Here is an 18,355-nt window from a genome sequence, read left to right as displayed (position 1 = left end):
TTAAACAATAACTTTAAACTTGTCAAAATATTTAAATAAATAATAAAAAGTTAAATGCAACTGTATAATTATTTCAGACATGGTACTAACGTTTTAGTTGAAAAATTTAATTATATTTTGGTAATTTTGTGATAAATTTATGATTTTGAATTCTCAGCTTAGGAATGAATGTATTTATTTCACAATGTTGTATAATTTTAATTTTTTTATTTTTTGACTGAAGACACTTTAAAAAAATGAAAAATTCACTTTATACTAACATTAATAGGGACTTCTTATGAAAAATCGGATCTATAATCTGTCTAGTAAGAGAACACACAAATCTTAAATATCTCTATGCGACATCCTACCATCGACATCAATTCCAAAATTGTAAAGTGTAACATGAGGATGCACAGAAAATCCGATATTTCTCTGAACGTGGCATTTTTAAGGGGTTGGACAAAAAATAATTATTAGTTATTTATTTTAGGAGGTAATTTTTTATTTTATTTTTTTGAATATTGGTCTCCTCTGTAAAAAAAATTATAAAAGTCCGATGCTGTTCTTTTTATAAAAAAAAAAAAAAAAAAAAAAAAAAAAATGAAAAAACAAAAAAAAAAAAAATGTTAAAACTAATCAATGCAAATCAATATATAACTTAATTTTACTTATTCAAAACCTAGCATTTATTGTATAATTGGTTTTGATCGAAAATATTTTTTTACGTGGTTCATTAATTCTAACATCTATCATGAAACCGTCTTATCGCCGAATTACATTTAAGTATCCGGGTGCGGGATAGCCATAATATTATTACATTGAATTAATATAATTTTATAATAGATATATATTATATCTTATAATTTAATATTTACGTATACAATTCTAAACAAAGTTTGAATAAATAACAAATAATTGTTGATAATGTTTTTTATGTACTTATATTGATATAAATTCAAATTCCGAACAAGATAATAATTATGCTTTATGACTGATATTTTGAAAATTCCAAACATCAAATGCGAGTATGTCCATATAACAATAAGTTTAAATCAGTTGAATGATAATGTCTGTTTTACTAGCCCAAAATTATCGTATAAATACGCGTATCGCAGACTATATGTTTATGTGTGTTCTGCAAAATATAAGGACTAGTGTGTCTCTATTAATACATATATATTTATATGAATAAACACACGCATTAAGCAATATTACACAGAAACGGTAGGTTACATTGGAGGATACAAACAATGCGAATCGTTCGACCATAGAATATGGCGTGAGTAACGGTAGTTATATTGTTCCACAAACGGATTCACCCTTCTTTTTGCTATTCTTCCCCTGTTACCGCATCCCCCGTAACACGTTGACCCTTAGGCAGGTAAATAGTGAGTCATATTATAATTCATGGCTAAATGTTCCACACTATTTACTGGGTAATTACCACGTTTTATTGGGCGTACGGTGCATAATGATTATATGACAATTCAATGGTAATTATACGACCATTTACATTATGTCACGTATACGGTGCACAATGCCGTATACCATATGTACACTAGGCCATGTATTGGTACTCTTCATCGTTTCGCATATAATGATAACTGTTTTTACACAGACCGATTTAATAATAAATTGATATATAATTATTAATTCCTATTTTTTTTTTTATATTTAAATATTATTATTTTAGCACTTAGCAATCAACACTGTACTTACACAACTGTTAATAATTAATAATATTCCCGTCAACGACTAATGTTAAAAATAGATTTGGACTTAATCTAACATTTAATCATAATGTAATAATATAATTTCATTTAAAATAAACTACTATAGTAGATAAAAATAATAATAATAATAACAACAACTTGTATTTAAATAGGAACCAGTCTTGACAATTAATTTAATCAAAAAGAAGATTAGATTTTTAAATAGTATTGAAAATGTTACAATCTATGAATATAAGTTACAAAATAAATCAATTTGAGAATTAACGAAAGAATAAATAAAAAAAAAAAATTAACAATTGAGGGTAAAACCGTTCAAAACATCACTTAAAATTGATTTTTTATTAATTTGATCTTTTCTTTTTTATAGTGCAAAATACGTTTTGGTAATTACTTCGATGTAAATTTATAAATCATAAAATGGTGAGGTTCATTTTTCTTTGAGTAATCTATTTGTGTTCAATATTTTACTGGTGAAATACGATACTTGGTATTTTGGGTGGTTGACATTTTTTAAATTGGATTCGTCAATGATAATAGTCAAAAGTAAATTTAATCATTTGATATTTAGTTTTAAATTTGTTTAAGAAAGAAGTTCATTGGACAGTTTTCCTTTCAATACATATTTTAGATATCACTTATATTGGTTAAGTCTTTGAGTATTTGGAGCTTGATTTAAAAACTTGTGAATAAGTTTGCCAATCGGAAATATTGATATTTAAATTTAAAATGCTGTCAATAATTTAGTTATGCATAATATCGTAATTTAAATAGTCTTGTTTAATAATTTTTTTATCATGATAAAATGGTCATTAATAAAAGAATTGTCGTATTTTTTTTGAAATCATGTATGTATGGTAAACTATAGGAGAATTGTAATTGTAAAGGGCACATTTGGCATGAGTATCGTGGTTTTTGAGGAAAGTTAAAGATTTATAGTTTTTGCCACTTTAAACACATCTGAAATTATCATTTGAATAAGACCTAATCTTACTGTAACTTTTTTATGATTATTGAGAAATTTAATTATAAATCTATACGAGTTTGACGAAAATGTACTTAATTATTTTGTGTCGAATTAACTTTTATGTGTAAATTCAGCTGATGTGATTCGATTATTAATTTAATTTTTTTTTTTTTCTGTAGACAAGATAATTTTGGAAGAAACATACAACATAATATTAAAGCCATTTGAAACATTTTTTTAGTAATTGATTTTTGTATGGGGAAGTTTGTTTGATAATTTTAGTGTTGTACCTATATGTTACTTTATTATAATATTAATTAGTTATAACTGTTATATAAGTTTCACACCAAGAGAAATAGAAATTTTTGTTGATAAAAAGATATAACATTTTTAAGAAATTCGAAGAAATAACGAAAGATAATGAATATAAAAGCAAACATATCAAATGCAAGACAACAATTGACTAGATAGTGAGGTAAATCTAAAATAAATTCAATTTTTTTTCATATTATAATAGGTTTTTTGTAGTTTAAAGTTTTAAATATTGTCTTAACATTTAAAACTTTGTTATTTGGATTTATTTAAAAAGCTATATAATTTCTTAAAGGTATATTATTTAATATACATATGTACATATAATAACAAATGGTGTCTAAAGTTATATTACGTCTAGTTTTTAAATTAATTCAGTTATTATAAAGAAAAAAACAAACTTCAAATAATTTCAAATAGGTACACACAACTTTGTATAAGCCATCGATACATTTTATTTTTAATAATACTAATTTTTTACCTTTGATATTAAAGATATGTACTTTTACCAAATAATTCTTATATATGATAACACTTATCGTGTTCTTACTACTTAGTACTCATAAACTTAATATCAATAAAATTGACTTAGCATAATAGTTATCCTATTAGCCAAATTTGGATGCGCTAATCATAGTATACTACATAGATCATCCCACATAGGCAAAAGAACTACTTATAGTGTATTATACCGTCTACACACAAAAAAAGATGACACATAATTGTAAAATTAATACATTAATAATTCCGTATAGTTTAAATTATGAATAATAAAATTATTAGAATGCACGAAATTGGTTTAGTTGAAGTAACAACGATTTATTCGGTTTTTTTGAATCATTATCATTAAAAACCACTTGTATACAACTATAACTACTCAACAGTTACAAAATAAAAGATAGTAAAATACAAAGAATAATAAAATTAAAATTAACAGTATGTTACTTATATAATAAAGCCAGCCCCCAATATAAAAGTGATAACAAGTTTAATAGCAGATTCAGATTTATTAAGTAAAATGTAATGGAGGTTAAGGGAAACATTCAGCGTTTTAAGAGAGTTAAATAAAATAAGTCGTTTAGCCTGCAAAGTAAAGCAATTAAAAATATATTGTCTATGTAAACTTAAGTTATTAAACCAGCTTTTATTGAGAATATTGGGTGAAATATATCTATATCTCGAAGTGAAATTAGAAATGTTATTCCAGTGAGAAGACAATAAATAATAGTTATAAGTTTATAACAGTCGATTTTTAATTTCTTGACAAATTTTTCTTTTAGTTATTTACTTATTATTTAATTATTTTGTGATTACAGCTCAAACTATTCTAAATTATAATTTAAAATATATTAAATTATTATTTTATTTATTATTTATTTTAAATATATTTATGTTGTAATAAACAATTATTAAATGAACCGGTTTAAGTGATCTTTAAAGTTTAAAATAAATAAAATTATGTCGTAGAAACGATTCTTAATTTTAAAAAAAATAAATAAATAGTCTAGTCAAATGCCCTTTTCAACTAAGTATGACATTTATTTTATTACATTTAAAATCCATTTTTGTCTGAAGCACTGCAAAACGAACGAAAGGTCATAAAAATTCGATGTGAAACCCCTGAAAAACTTTGTTCTTCAATTTTTTTTTTTTTTTACAGACCCCAAGAAACAACACACGTATTATGTCCATTTGACACATTTGAATTTTTTCTTTTGTTGTTTTTCTCTTACTTGTAACACAACAAATGTGGTGTGAAAACAGATTTCCGGCATGAATACAAATATCATCATTATTGTTTCATTCAATAGTTAACGTTATAGGAAAATTATTCACGTGTTCAACAGCAATATACATATACACCGGGGTACATTATTATTTTACTAGTCATTTGGTCCTGAACACAAATAATAATAGGGTTACTCAATATTCTTTATGAGAGGAAAAATACTTATATTTGACGTAAGCTGATGTACTTAGGTGGAAAACTTTTTTATCCCCTCAATGAATATACATTAAGCTTAAGTTGTATCAATATAATATAAAAAAATTATTTATATATTTATTTGTGTAATGTATATACATTATATATAAACAAATGTAACAGTAAGAAATACCTAAAAATGAATTATTAATCTATACAAAACTCAAGCAAGTTTTTAGTTTGATTATTATTAATTTATTAATGAAATAGCAGTATATATACGTGAATGTGCCAATCAGGCTGTACTTATGGTTAAATAATAATTTAAAATAATACAAATAAACGAAGATAAAAAAAAATACAAGTATGAATATTCTCATTTATGGTATACATTTATTACCTGGGAACTACTTATGAATTTCCAATCGTTAAGCCATTATAAGTCGATTCGTAAAATTGTGCATCCTTGTGTATTGTCATAATTTTCTTACCATATTCAATGAGAATAAATCATTTCGAAGGAAAAACATATTTTGTTATAATATACGGTCGTAAAATAAAACACGTTGAGCACCCACTGGTCTTGTATAAGCGTACACGCATACAGCTGACGACACAGGATACGGATTAATGTTCCTCGTAAAATTGCCTTCTATTTTACCGTTTCGCGAGATTTGATAAAGGCAAGCAAAAACAACAAGAGCAGTAAGTATAGGCTGGGAATTGGAAGAAAAATTATAAATAAATAATGAGCAAACGCGTAATAGAAATACTATAATAAATTGACGACAACGTGTATTATTTTTGTATGCAGGATGGGTATACGTCCAATCGTGCGCATCTACATTTATTTTTTTACTGCCGTTTAAATATTTAATCTCGATTCGATAATATACCGAAAACGACAGACTAATTACAAATTATTTTTATTCAACATTCGACGTATTGTGTTAATATTGTAAAAACCCAAGTTTTCTTAGAATTTAGTTTACAATCATTATTATTAGTCTTGATAATTATAATTTATAAGATAACAAGTGTAAATCGTTTTTCATAAAATACTTTACAAAAATATTATAGTACTTATGGACGTTGTTAGTTTTGTTTTATTTTTGAGTGATGTTGAAAAAATACAATATCATTAAAATCCATAAGACCGTTACCTAATAAAATCATTTATTTTCAATTTGGACTTATACTATTCTACTCATTTCCGTTCGGCAGTCTTAAAAATACCATGCATAATATTAAGGGAGAAGCCAATACGATGAACAGTCTATTCTACCCACCACATCGAGTTGATTTATATACACACACTCACCGCGGTACATGCACCACAATATTATCTAGTTTGTACCTACTTTGTACACATTGCTGAAAATATGCCAAATTGTCTAACTATATATAATAGTATAAAATAAGTTAATTTTGGATATTGTAAAACAACACCGAACTTAGAAGAGTACACAACCTACTGTGTAAACGCGAAACATTTAATCTCATATTACGTGCAAAGACATCGAACACAAAATCAAATTATTGAACATCACGTCGTACCTATATTATATCATTATATATACCCGGTACTTACACAACTACAATATAAAGTGTACACTATACAAACATATGACATATCACATGTATGTATATATCATATACGACGATGGTAAAAAGGGTCCTAAACCTATAGAATTTTCATAAATAAAATATAATTTATATATATAAACATGCACATGTATGTCTTTGGACACGCCTAAATAAAATTGTGTTTGAATTGCCATCAAACGCGCACATACGAATAAACACGTATAAAAATATTATAACGCACAACTACGGTTGTATTATTATTATTTCTGAATGCGAAATTCCCCTCATATCTTAAGTACCCTTCAGTGCTCGTGTAATTCGTATAATTATTATTATACACTAATGATGTTGGGGTTGCACTATTATTCGCGCGGTGGCGGTCATTGTACTACAACTGATCGAATGAAACGGGACGGACGACAGTTGGTTAACAATATTTTATTATGAAAATAAAATTAATAATTAAACGTCTTTTGACGATGGACAACGTGATTAACGAAAACGTTACGGAGAAATAAATCGTGCATGTGCATTATGCACCACCAACACAATATAATGCCAAATAGTATACTTTATAAATTGTAAAACTTAAATTTATATTCGATTGAATAGCATAAAAATATAACGTTATAATAAAATTATAAAAACGTTTCTTTATGTTTTTAAACACTGGAATGGTGGTTTGATAATATAATATATTAATTACATAATTATATATACCTATTGTAAATTAAGGATTTTTTTGAGAATTAGAAAACCAAATACTGCATTGTACTCAACATTATATATATTGAGTATATTTTCTTTAAAATTAATCTTGCTTTTCATGTCACATGAATCAATAAAAACAACACTAGTATACATATAGTGTATCTCTCACTAATCCATTTGTCAAAACATATATAATAAAGACATACTAGTTTTCAAATACTCAAATACATTGTCGCACATAATAAATAAAAACTAATGCCGTCATAATAAATAAATAATATTAATGGTAGATTCATTTTACATTGATTTTCAGTACTTTTAAATAGATGTAAGATTTGAAGTTGAGATGATTTTATATCCACAAAATTGTGTTCGAAAAATGAAAATATTTATTTTTTGTTTTTGTGGGTTTTAATCCAATTAAAATTAAATTATCAATTTTAACATAGTTTATACTATGTAATTAATTTTCTGTTAATTTTTTATATATTTAATATTATCAGATTTAACTCATGTTCTTTGTAACAAATTACGTACAATTAATGAAATACGTCTTGCAGTACTTTAAAACAAAAATGATATTCAATTTTTAAAAGAACATAAAACAAGTTAAAAAATGATGCATAGAATTTTATTTATCATTTGTAGAAAACATATTAATTTAAATTCTACAATATATTAGCATAGAGTATTAAGCATATTAAATTTAATTTTTTCAAATTTATTAGTTCATCAAAAATGAGTTTATATTTGTCATGCTAAGAATTACATAAGTGGTCAAATAATAAAGTAAAATTTAAACAAATTTTTTTTATAAGCGATTATATTTAGTAGAATAACATTGATCTGAGCTAAAATAGTAGCTATAATTTCAAATCCATTTAGTATTCATGTTTAATGATATTTTTATGTATAAAAAAATAAAATGAAGAAGAATAATTATATTTTACACTTTCTAATTAACTATATATTTATAATATTATTCGAAATATGTCCATTAAAAGCCGTTTGTAAATCCTGTAGGTTATTCTGCTGTAAAATTAAATTATGTTTCTTAAACTACAATATCTAAAATTTATCTTAGTAAATTCTAAAATCAAACATTTTTAATAATGTTTAGAATATGAGGATTATTGTTTATTAATACATTCATTAAAATATCATATTATTATAGGGGATACGTATCTATTTATAGTAATAATTAAATTTGAAGTTTATTAAGATTATAAGATTATATTAAATGACATATTATAATCTTCATCGTTTATTTTATAGATTTAATACCTATAACATAATCATAATGCATGAAACAAATAGGTATACCTATTTTATAATTACCTAAATAATATTATCATTTAACTATAATATTTAATCAAATATGTTTTTCATTTATTTATTTATTTATTTTCAAAATCCATTAGTTTGAAGATTAATTTATATTCTATTCATACATTTTACACTTATATTTAAATTTTTTATAAGTTTTAACTAACATTGCAAAAGTAAGCATATAATTATAATGTTTTAATGAATCACATAAATATCTTCTGTATTTTAGAAGAGAATAAAAGAAAATTTTAAAATAAGTGTAAGCCTTACAAGTTTTTACTCCTTAAACTATTATTGTTATTTATTATTATGAAACATTTAATTATTTCTGTAAAAATTATAAACATATACGATAATTGTTAAATAAAATTACCTATTATAAGTGATTATTTTTCTAGAAATACATTACACAAATATTAAAATTAAGTTTGAGCCACTTTTGTACTGACAATTTTGTATTTTACCCATATTTTTATATTGTTAACCTACCTAATATTTCATTTAATAATTCACATTATTTAATATATATTTTGATTCAATTTTATATTGAATAAATACGGTATAAGTAATTAGTAATTAAGTCCATATTAGACTTTATACCATCACAATATGTGAGTCATTTATAAAATACACACCTTAATAAAAGGTTGTATATTTTGATGAAATACTATGCAAAAAATAAATTTTTTAAATATAAAAATCCCCTCTTTAAAAAAGAAAAAAAATTGTTCATTGATAAATATTTGCGGCTTGCTTTGTAGTATTTAAGTTTTTCCAAATACGCTGTGGTTTTATTCTTGCAAGAAACGATGTAAATTATTATAGCCGGACACGCATCTCGTAGGATTTTTAAAATCTACCCCCTTAATAGTTTACGCGGAAAGCCATCAACATTCAAAAGGCATTCTTCGTAAAAGAGGGGAGGGGAAGCGACCAGTTTATAGTGTGGCGATCGTGTGAAAAAGTTTTTATACGACCGAATCGTTTGTATCGGTTAACTCGTAGAATAGAGTAAAAAACTCATTTGAAAGTTTTTATACAGATAAACTTTTACAAAGATTGTGTTTTTTTTTCCGATTTGTTAACATATGTGTATATATAAACATACATTATCATATCGATCTTTCTCCACGCGTGTGTGAGCGTGTCATTAAATACCGTTTACGCAAAAATTCAAACGGTGTTAAATAGGCGTGTAGAAATAATTTATAATAAAAAGTTTGGAAGATCCGTTGAATCGTGCAACATCGCAATAATTAACACAGACCTGGGAGACTTTTGACACCGTCGTCTTCTCATACGTAATTATATTTATATAATACGGAGACGCATCACGGAGAGGCGGCAAACGATAAAACGCTTAATTTTAAAACACGCTTTGGATGACCCCAAGTCAGCATTCACTGACCTTTCTCAAAGTCCGGAGCGCGGCGAAGTCGTCATGACGGCGTGCTGCAGATCTCCGTAGGTCCCGCAGTGAATAACTGTGCAGTGCGAAAACACCGAACTGAACAAAAACGCACACGCACACTCGCGAAACGATTTCAGTTTTGCCGGACGAGGACAAGAAAATTTTCTCTCGGAAAAAAAAACAAAAAAATAAAAATACACATACACACACACGCGCGCGCGCACGAAATAAAGACCGACGAGCGTCGTTTTCAAGCGCTCGGCGCAAATAATGTGACGGCGATAGATAAAAATATTGTAATATTATTATAATACCGTGTGAGGCACGCGACGTTCTCGGCGGCGGGCGAAAATCGCGAACGGACAGACGTGCGAGACCGGCACTCGCGTTCGACGACGGAGTAGGAAATGATTCGATGGCGAGCTTTTTTCCCGCCCGGCCTGCACCACCACGGTGGAATCACGTCGGGCGAGTTTTACGCAACCGGTGGCGCAACGTAGCGGACTTTTCCGGAACCGAGATGACCGCAAACGGTGTGTGACGGCAGTGTACCTATACACCTCACGCACCTCTTTAACCGGTGAATGATAATTATTATTATTATTATTATTATTATTATTATTATAAGTCGCGACTTATCATCATTGTTATTGTAATTGGCGAATCGCTCCCATAATCCGCTTTCACAGTCTCTGGTCCGATAGCGCGACGTCTTCGGCGTCATGAGATTAAAAATATTCCGTCGTCGTATACGACGGACCATTTTTTTTTTTTTTACACCCATCGCATTTACAGTAGGTACCCCTACAATTTATATACGAAAGGATATCTTTTACTTTTACTTCCCGTTTTTTGTGCTCAGATTTACATCTCAAACGGTCATAGGATGCACGGCTATATAAATGTTTGCAGCACTCCGATGATCTGAAATTCAAATGCTTATAAATAATAAAATATTGGTTTATTGGTATCCGATGTTCATGCCGTTCGTGTACATTTTCAATTCGGGAAAGTATTTAATTATTTATTAAATATAATGAAAATATTCAAACAAAAAATCAAATGAAAAAAATCATCTAAAAACTACATGTTCCTACAAAAACAGTCGTACAAAATAATATGTTATAATTTTTTTTTTACTTTTTTTATAATTATTCGTTAAAATCGATAAGTTATATGATAATGTTTTGAATAGTTTTTTTTTGATTTAGTTAATTTATTACTAGTATAAAAAATGTTAAGAAACTATTCATGTCAAATAAAATACATATATGTTATATTTTTTTTCTGAGTATTTTGTAATTAAACATAATATATTGAATTGATAAGCAATACCCATTAAAAAAAATATATCACACAATAAAATCTAATGTTGCTCTAAGTGTACAAAAACACGAAATATATCCAATACCTACCTAATAAGAGTGTACCTACTTTTATAATTATTTTTGTATAAATAAACTTATTCATGAAAATACATGGTCATTACTTATTACTCGTTATACTTAAAAATATTAATATAATTTATAAACATTTCATTAATATACTCTATAAAAAATCTATATAAAAATGTATTTATTGTTTAAATTAGAATAAAAATAAGTAAAAGGTTATTATAAGTAAAAAATGTTTATATCTTTATTTTTGTACTGTGTTTAAAAGACAATTGTCAATTATTTCCATAAGATAAGCCATCAAAATATTTTTTCGAAAATTTTATTATTGATTTCATAGGATATACGTCTACTGGACGATTATTTCAAAGTCTATTAACGTTTTTTAAATATTATTTTTACATAATTTACAGTCAAAATAAAATTAAAATAATTTAAGATATTATATTTTTTATAGTTACTACTTTTTCTGTTTTTTAAGTTTTACATTTTTGAATGACAACTTACATTTTTTTAAATTAATATTTTGAAGCAAAATATTTTTTGGACTATTTTGATACATGAAAATCTAAATTTGTGTGACTTGATAAAAAATTTAAAAAAAACATTTAAATTAAGTGTAATACATCATTAAACCTATATAATTCTTCCTAAAAAAATTTAAACCATTAATTCATTAAATTATTAAAATATATATATATATATTTTAATAAAATAGATTTCTATTCACAGCCCTGGTGTTTTTCTTCTTTGATAGTAAATCTGTAAATTAAATTTATTCTGTTCAACACAATTTATAAAAATAAATTAAACAATTGTTACACAACGATATAAGTATACCTATATCATCGGAGTTACATTGAACAATTAAATTGTTTTTACATTTTTTAACAAAAATTTCCAACGCATTATTATTTTTTTTAACTTCAAAATATTACTTGAAAGCAAAAATAATACCAAAAAAAAAAAAACCCCCAAAAAGTATTAAAATATAAAAAAAATTAATATTAAATTTCATGTATTTGATTATAAATCATATAAATTGAATAAATAGCTGCCATAGCTTTGTTTTAGAACAATAAAGAAAAACAAATGCCTTCAAAATGTAACTTATACAAAATGTAACTTATAATAAAACTTATGTACCTACTACCTATTCGTCCAAATTTTGATTTTTATGTATAGAGATACTCTAAGAAATATTTTAATTCAGAATATAAAATTAAAAATGTATGTTATCATTCAAAAATGTAAAAATCTTAAACAAAAACTAGAATAAAAAAAGTTATTGTTATTTTATTTGATTAAAAATTATGTAAAAAAAATTATTTTCAAAAACATTAAGGTATATTTTAAATGGATATGTGAATGTTATTCTATGTAATTGGGGTACATAAATAATGATATTCAAATAGTTATTCAATTCAATTACCCTTATAGACATACTATAAACTGTATTGAACCATTGAGTCTTAACTACTAACTAATCACATTTATAAACATTATAAAAACAAAAACTACGAAAATACCAGAAATTTGCGTCATTAAATATCTTTCAATAAGTGTCTACTCTTAAGTTAATCATTCTAACAAAAGTTCGTAATTATTACAATTTAAGTATAAGATGACATAAAATCATTTTAAAAAATCCACAGCTAATATTATTGCCACGAAAACAAAAAAGCTCCCTTCAGTGTAAACATAAAACTCCTTATTCTCTTCCTGTGATTTGTCTCCGAAAGGTATATATGCACAGTAATAAAACTAATGTCAAACCATTTTGTCACTCAGATAAATGTTTCCAGTTTGTAATTTGCCACCTTAACTCTTTTTATCGGGAGCACTAGAAATTTATGTACTGTAAAACCCGTATCAAACAACTTAGATCGTTACGTATTCTTTAGGAGATTGCAGTGCTCCCTATTTATTGTTTTTTTTTTTTTATACCAGTCAATTTAATATGTTAGAAGAGCTTGCAGGATCGACAGGGGAATAATCGAAACAAATTTTGACAACCTATCAAATGCAAAATAGCTGTAAAAACCTAAAAAAAAAAATACACAAATTCTTAGGGATTATTTGATCCCAAATATACGTATCTATGTTTTATTAATTCAAAATTTATTAGTTTTTCACATTCAGTAAGAATTTCTGAAACAAATTTTTTTTTTTTTTTTGATGTTCAATCAAACATTTCCTAGTAACTTTATTATAGCTACCATACTGTGTAACAAAATATGACTGATTAGATTTGATTTTATTTAAACTTTTATTAAAACATTTAATATAATTATTTTTACCTGTTCGTAAATTCTATATAATATTAATATTTTTCAATGATGTGTATTTTTTTTTTTTTTGTCTTCGGGAGGTAAATAGAATTTCCAATGTTCCATGTAATCATACAATAAAAAAAAAGTTAGCTTAACACTAAACACAGATCAAATGTTCGAAAGGTCATATTTGCAATTTCTCAGTATAACTAACTGAATATCACAACTCTTTTAGATTTTGCATAGGGTAATCGATATATTGATACAACAATGATGTAGTTTTTTTTTTGTCGATAATATGCTTTGATTTTCAAAAATAAGGGTGATTTAGGATAGAAAATCAGATCTAGTTTTTATTTTAAAAATGTTAAAATTAAAAATTCTTTATTGTTGTATGGTGTTTACAGAAATAAATTTAAATTATATAAACTATGGTATATTATTATAATAAATAAATTCTAAGTTATCCAAGAAAAATTACCGCAATACTAAAAGTAAAATAAATAGCTTTAAGCGCTATATCAAAAAAACATATCATAAAATATACTTAGTAGTATACTTAATTTTTCTGCTCAGAATCGTTTTCGTATACAATCAACGATACATCATTGAATTCAAATTAAACACATCCATAGGCCATGATAGTAACCCACTTGACACCTAATGTATAGCATTGGTACCACACATTTGAACTTTTTTTTATTATTATTTAATTTAATTTATGATTTCGTATTACCTAGAATTAGAAAATAATCGTGTAACACTATTTACAGTACGTCCAGGTAAGCTAAGCGAAAAAAGTACCCACAATATATAATTTCTGTATTTTGTTCGTTTTTGTAAAATGTTTTTATAGTTTTCATAAACCTTGACTTAACTTAATTAGTCATCTCGTTTATAACATCTATCTAAAAATGTTCTTCATCGTCTATTTCAAATTTATTAAATAAAATTATCCACGTGAATGGATAAAAGTTGTTTGATCATTCGACCGTGTTATTAAGCGTTGCCACATTTTTTCAGTAAAGTAACGCTCCAATTATTCAATTCTTCTGATTTCATTCATTATTTTTCTACTTTTTTCATTCCTTAAACAATGTAAATTTTTCTCGATTAATTGAATCTTAAATTTTATATGGAGTGTTTTTTTTTTTTTTTTTATGCCAAATTATTAATACGTTCAATTGTCAATAGTAACAAAATTATTATAATTAAGTTTTTAGTAACTCATATAAATAACGATTATCATTTTTTGTGAAATACTTTTTATTTATCACTATACAATTATTGTCTTTGATATTTTAAGTTAAATTAATTAAAATTATTACTTTATAGTATCCAAGAATATAATTGAAATTAATACACTTCAAAATATAAATAAAAATTATAATATTTTTTTAATATTTGGCCTTCAATTAAATATATTAATAACAATATATCATTCACATTGAACTATAAACAAAATAGGGTAATATGTTCAGATGTTGTTCACTGTGGATGATACAATCAAAAATGATCACCAAAAAAGAACCATGTAAACGTAATAATGTTTATAGAATGCTTTTCATGCATCACTTACATTTTTGACCAATTACGTTTTAAAAAAAAAAAATTTACATTTACATGTTTATTTTTTTAAATGAAAAAAATGAAAATAGATTTTTTATTTAATATTTCGAATTAAATTTTTTTTTTTTTTGAAAATTTTGATATGTAAAAATCAAATTCATTAAACCAAATATAAAATTAAGATAAATATTATTTTAATGTATGCTGTAATTACAAAAATGAAAAGTAAAAAAAGATTTTAATAATATTTTCAATAAGTTGATAATTTTTGATATTTTAAGTATTAAATTGTAAAATAATCACTTTGTATAAAAATATTAATGTATGCAATACACTATTACATTACATTTACTCTCAATATACAAAAAGTTATATTATTATTATTACATTTTACATTTTTATATTATTTTATTTTTTTATTTCAGACTGTCTCAATCAAAATGATAGGAATAATAAATTATTTTATTAGTATTTTCCATTTAGTATAGCTTACCATTGTACTAATATTCGCATTAATGTCAGACACTAAAGCATAAATTTAATTAAAAAATTATACAATATCCTAAAACAAAGTACATATTATTTTTTGTTTGAGGTACAATATTATCAACATAATGTTTATAGTTCATAAATAACAATTAAATATGTTATATTTAATCGTTATTTCAGCTAAAACTAGTTAGTAATTATCCTAAAAAATATAACATTATTTTAATAAACATATAACAATATGTATAGTTATTAGTAGCTCCTAAAAAAAATTAGTACCTGTTTAAATACGTACTATATTTAAAATATTTTAACAATTTCTACCTTAAGTACTCAAACTTATAAGGATTTATTATGACTCACAAATTAAGTTACTATTTATTGTTAAATTAACTATTAATATTTTAATCTTTTTAAATAACTTATTTTCATAATTATATAAATAATATATATATTAACACATTACTAGAATAATCATCATATTATATTATTATTATTATTATTATTACTAAGAGCATTATTACATACTATAGTTTCTATTGATAAAAAGTAAAAGTAAGTCTTACAATACATTAAACATAATAAAATAGTTGATAAAAAAAAAAAAAATAATTCTTTCACCAGGCAGCTCTTGAGCTCACGCCTCAAAGCATCGAAACTACTATGAAATATTTTAAAATATTACAGTTTCGAACAAAACAGAGGATATAACTATAAAACTCAGTACTAAATGTGTTATTTATACTTCAGGCGAATGGATGATTTATGATGTAGGTAATATATAACACTATGGCCATCTAGATACGAAATTAAAACTGTATTACTGTACCGAGCATTGGATTCGATTAGTTATATTGACAAACAAATATAGTGGATACTAGATAACTTATTTTCAAAAAATAAATCACAATAAAAGTAGTTAATCTAATTTATTTTGTTAATTCTATATTATTTTAATGACTACAGATTTTGGAAAATTGTAATTGAATTGTATTTTTTTTTTTCTTATTTACAGTATGTTGTACTTTTTAAAACATTAAAATAACAGCAAAATAGCTGTAAACAATGAAAAAAAAAAAACTTATATTTTTGTAAAGTAAATAAATATAAATTCGTACTTGTATGCTGACATGAATTTTTATTTTTCATTGGTCATCAATTTAAAACTGAAATGGTAATATCTTGAAGTTAATATAATTTTATTTAATATTGCTCATACAGTAAAAAGCTAGTTTATTTTTCTTCTCTAAAATCGTACAAACCATTTTCATTTCATTATGCTACAACTGGCATTTTTACGTATAAAATAAATACAAATAATATTAATATTATTTTTATCTTTTTTAAATAAAACGCCAATAATAGTATAAAACTTTTTATCATTATTATTTTTACGAACAATTTCTAGCTTTAATTATCAAAATATCTTCTTATATTTACTAAATATTTTTTTCAATTAGGTAATAAAATAAACTCATACAACCAGAAAAAAACCGTTCATCACTTATTTTTAGTACAATTAGAATTTCAAAAACTTACTTTTGAAAGTTCGTAGGACTTTTGAGAAGATTTCTTCGTTATTTTCCAAAGTTAATGAATATTCGCATTGCACGTATACTTCAATTTCTCGAAATCAACATGATATGTTTTGAATACTGTTTAGTTTTGTGTAACCACTGTAAAAGTTACCAAATTTCTGTATCTACATTATAATCTTTTCATTGCTTTAATCAAATATATTTTGCATGGTTCACCAATAAAATATGCATTTGAGTAACAACTTTTAAGTTGGCTTTCAGTTTTTAAAACTCTTAAGAATGTGTTATTCTTCAACTTTTTAATTAAAATTTTTACAAATACATCTTGTGAACCATAATATCACAAAATAACCTATTGTGGTAAATTTATCTTTAAAATATTACTATCTAAAATATGTATTTCTCAGTCATTTATAAATTGAATTTTTATTAAATAAATTAAATTATTAACCATTTATAGAGTTTAAACGATACACTATTAAAATTACAACATCTAAATCTAAAACCGTGGACTAAAAATTATTTGTAATTTAATTAAATTTAATCTAATTTTCAAAATCGATAACGTTTTAAAAATAGTTTTTTATTTTTTTAGCACTAAAAATCTTTGTTTGGATAAACTATTAAAATTACTGTTTCATAATATACATTATACGCCTTTAAATATAATAGTTTATGCAATATATCCAATTTAAAATTTCAAGATTTTAAACAATAAATTATTGGTAATTTAAATGCTGTCATGGAAGTCTGATTCTGTAATATATTTTTAATATATTGTTAAACTTTATATAACAAAATGAATTTTAATATTGTTATATTCAAAATATTATCGGAAAATTAACTGTAGTAGGAAGTCGCCTAGACTGATACCTTTAAAGTACGAACTGATAATTAATTTTTGTTTGAAATGTTCAATTAAAAATACTCAATCATTTCAAAAAAAAATCAACAAAACCTTATGTCTCACCATAAAGTTCGAATCCAGTGAATAATAATTAATGTTGATAATAATAAAATGTGACACGTATAATCGAAATTTTAAACTGAAGTAAATACTGTGGTTAGTAATATTACTTTTCACTACCAAAGTCTAAGCGACCAACCCTTAAGCTTTTTTTTATGTAATTCTAATATTC

At 24.6% G+C, this 18,355-nt stretch overlaps 1 protein-coding gene across 2 annotated transcripts in view; it reads right to left on the bottom strand.

Annotated features, from left to right (window-relative positions):
• The window catches only part of LOC112600081 (zwei Ig domain protein zig-8-like), a 392,986-nt gene extending 382,646 nt beyond the window's left edge, over nucleotides 1-10,340 (bottom strand). The window contains exon 1 of one of the 2 annotated variants that reach the window (XM_025347238.1): nucleotides 9,951-10,340. The gene's annotated coding sequence lies outside the window, so the exon portion shown is untranslated. The other variant, XM_025347239.1, reaches the window with a different exon arrangement.
• Nucleotides 10,341-18,355: the final 8,015 nt, after the last annotated feature.

This window comes from Melanaphis sacchari, unplaced genomic scaffold (genome assembly GCF_002803265.2).
Source record: "Melanaphis sacchari strain LSU unplaced genomic scaffold, SCAv2.0 Contig60_pilon_pilon, whole genome shotgun sequence".
NCBI classification, from domain to species: Eukaryota; Metazoa; Arthropoda; class Insecta; order Hemiptera; family Aphididae; genus Melanaphis; species Melanaphis sacchari.
The sequence above is the reverse complement of the archived record's forward strand: the minus strand, read 5'-3'. Positions and strand labels throughout refer to the sequence as shown.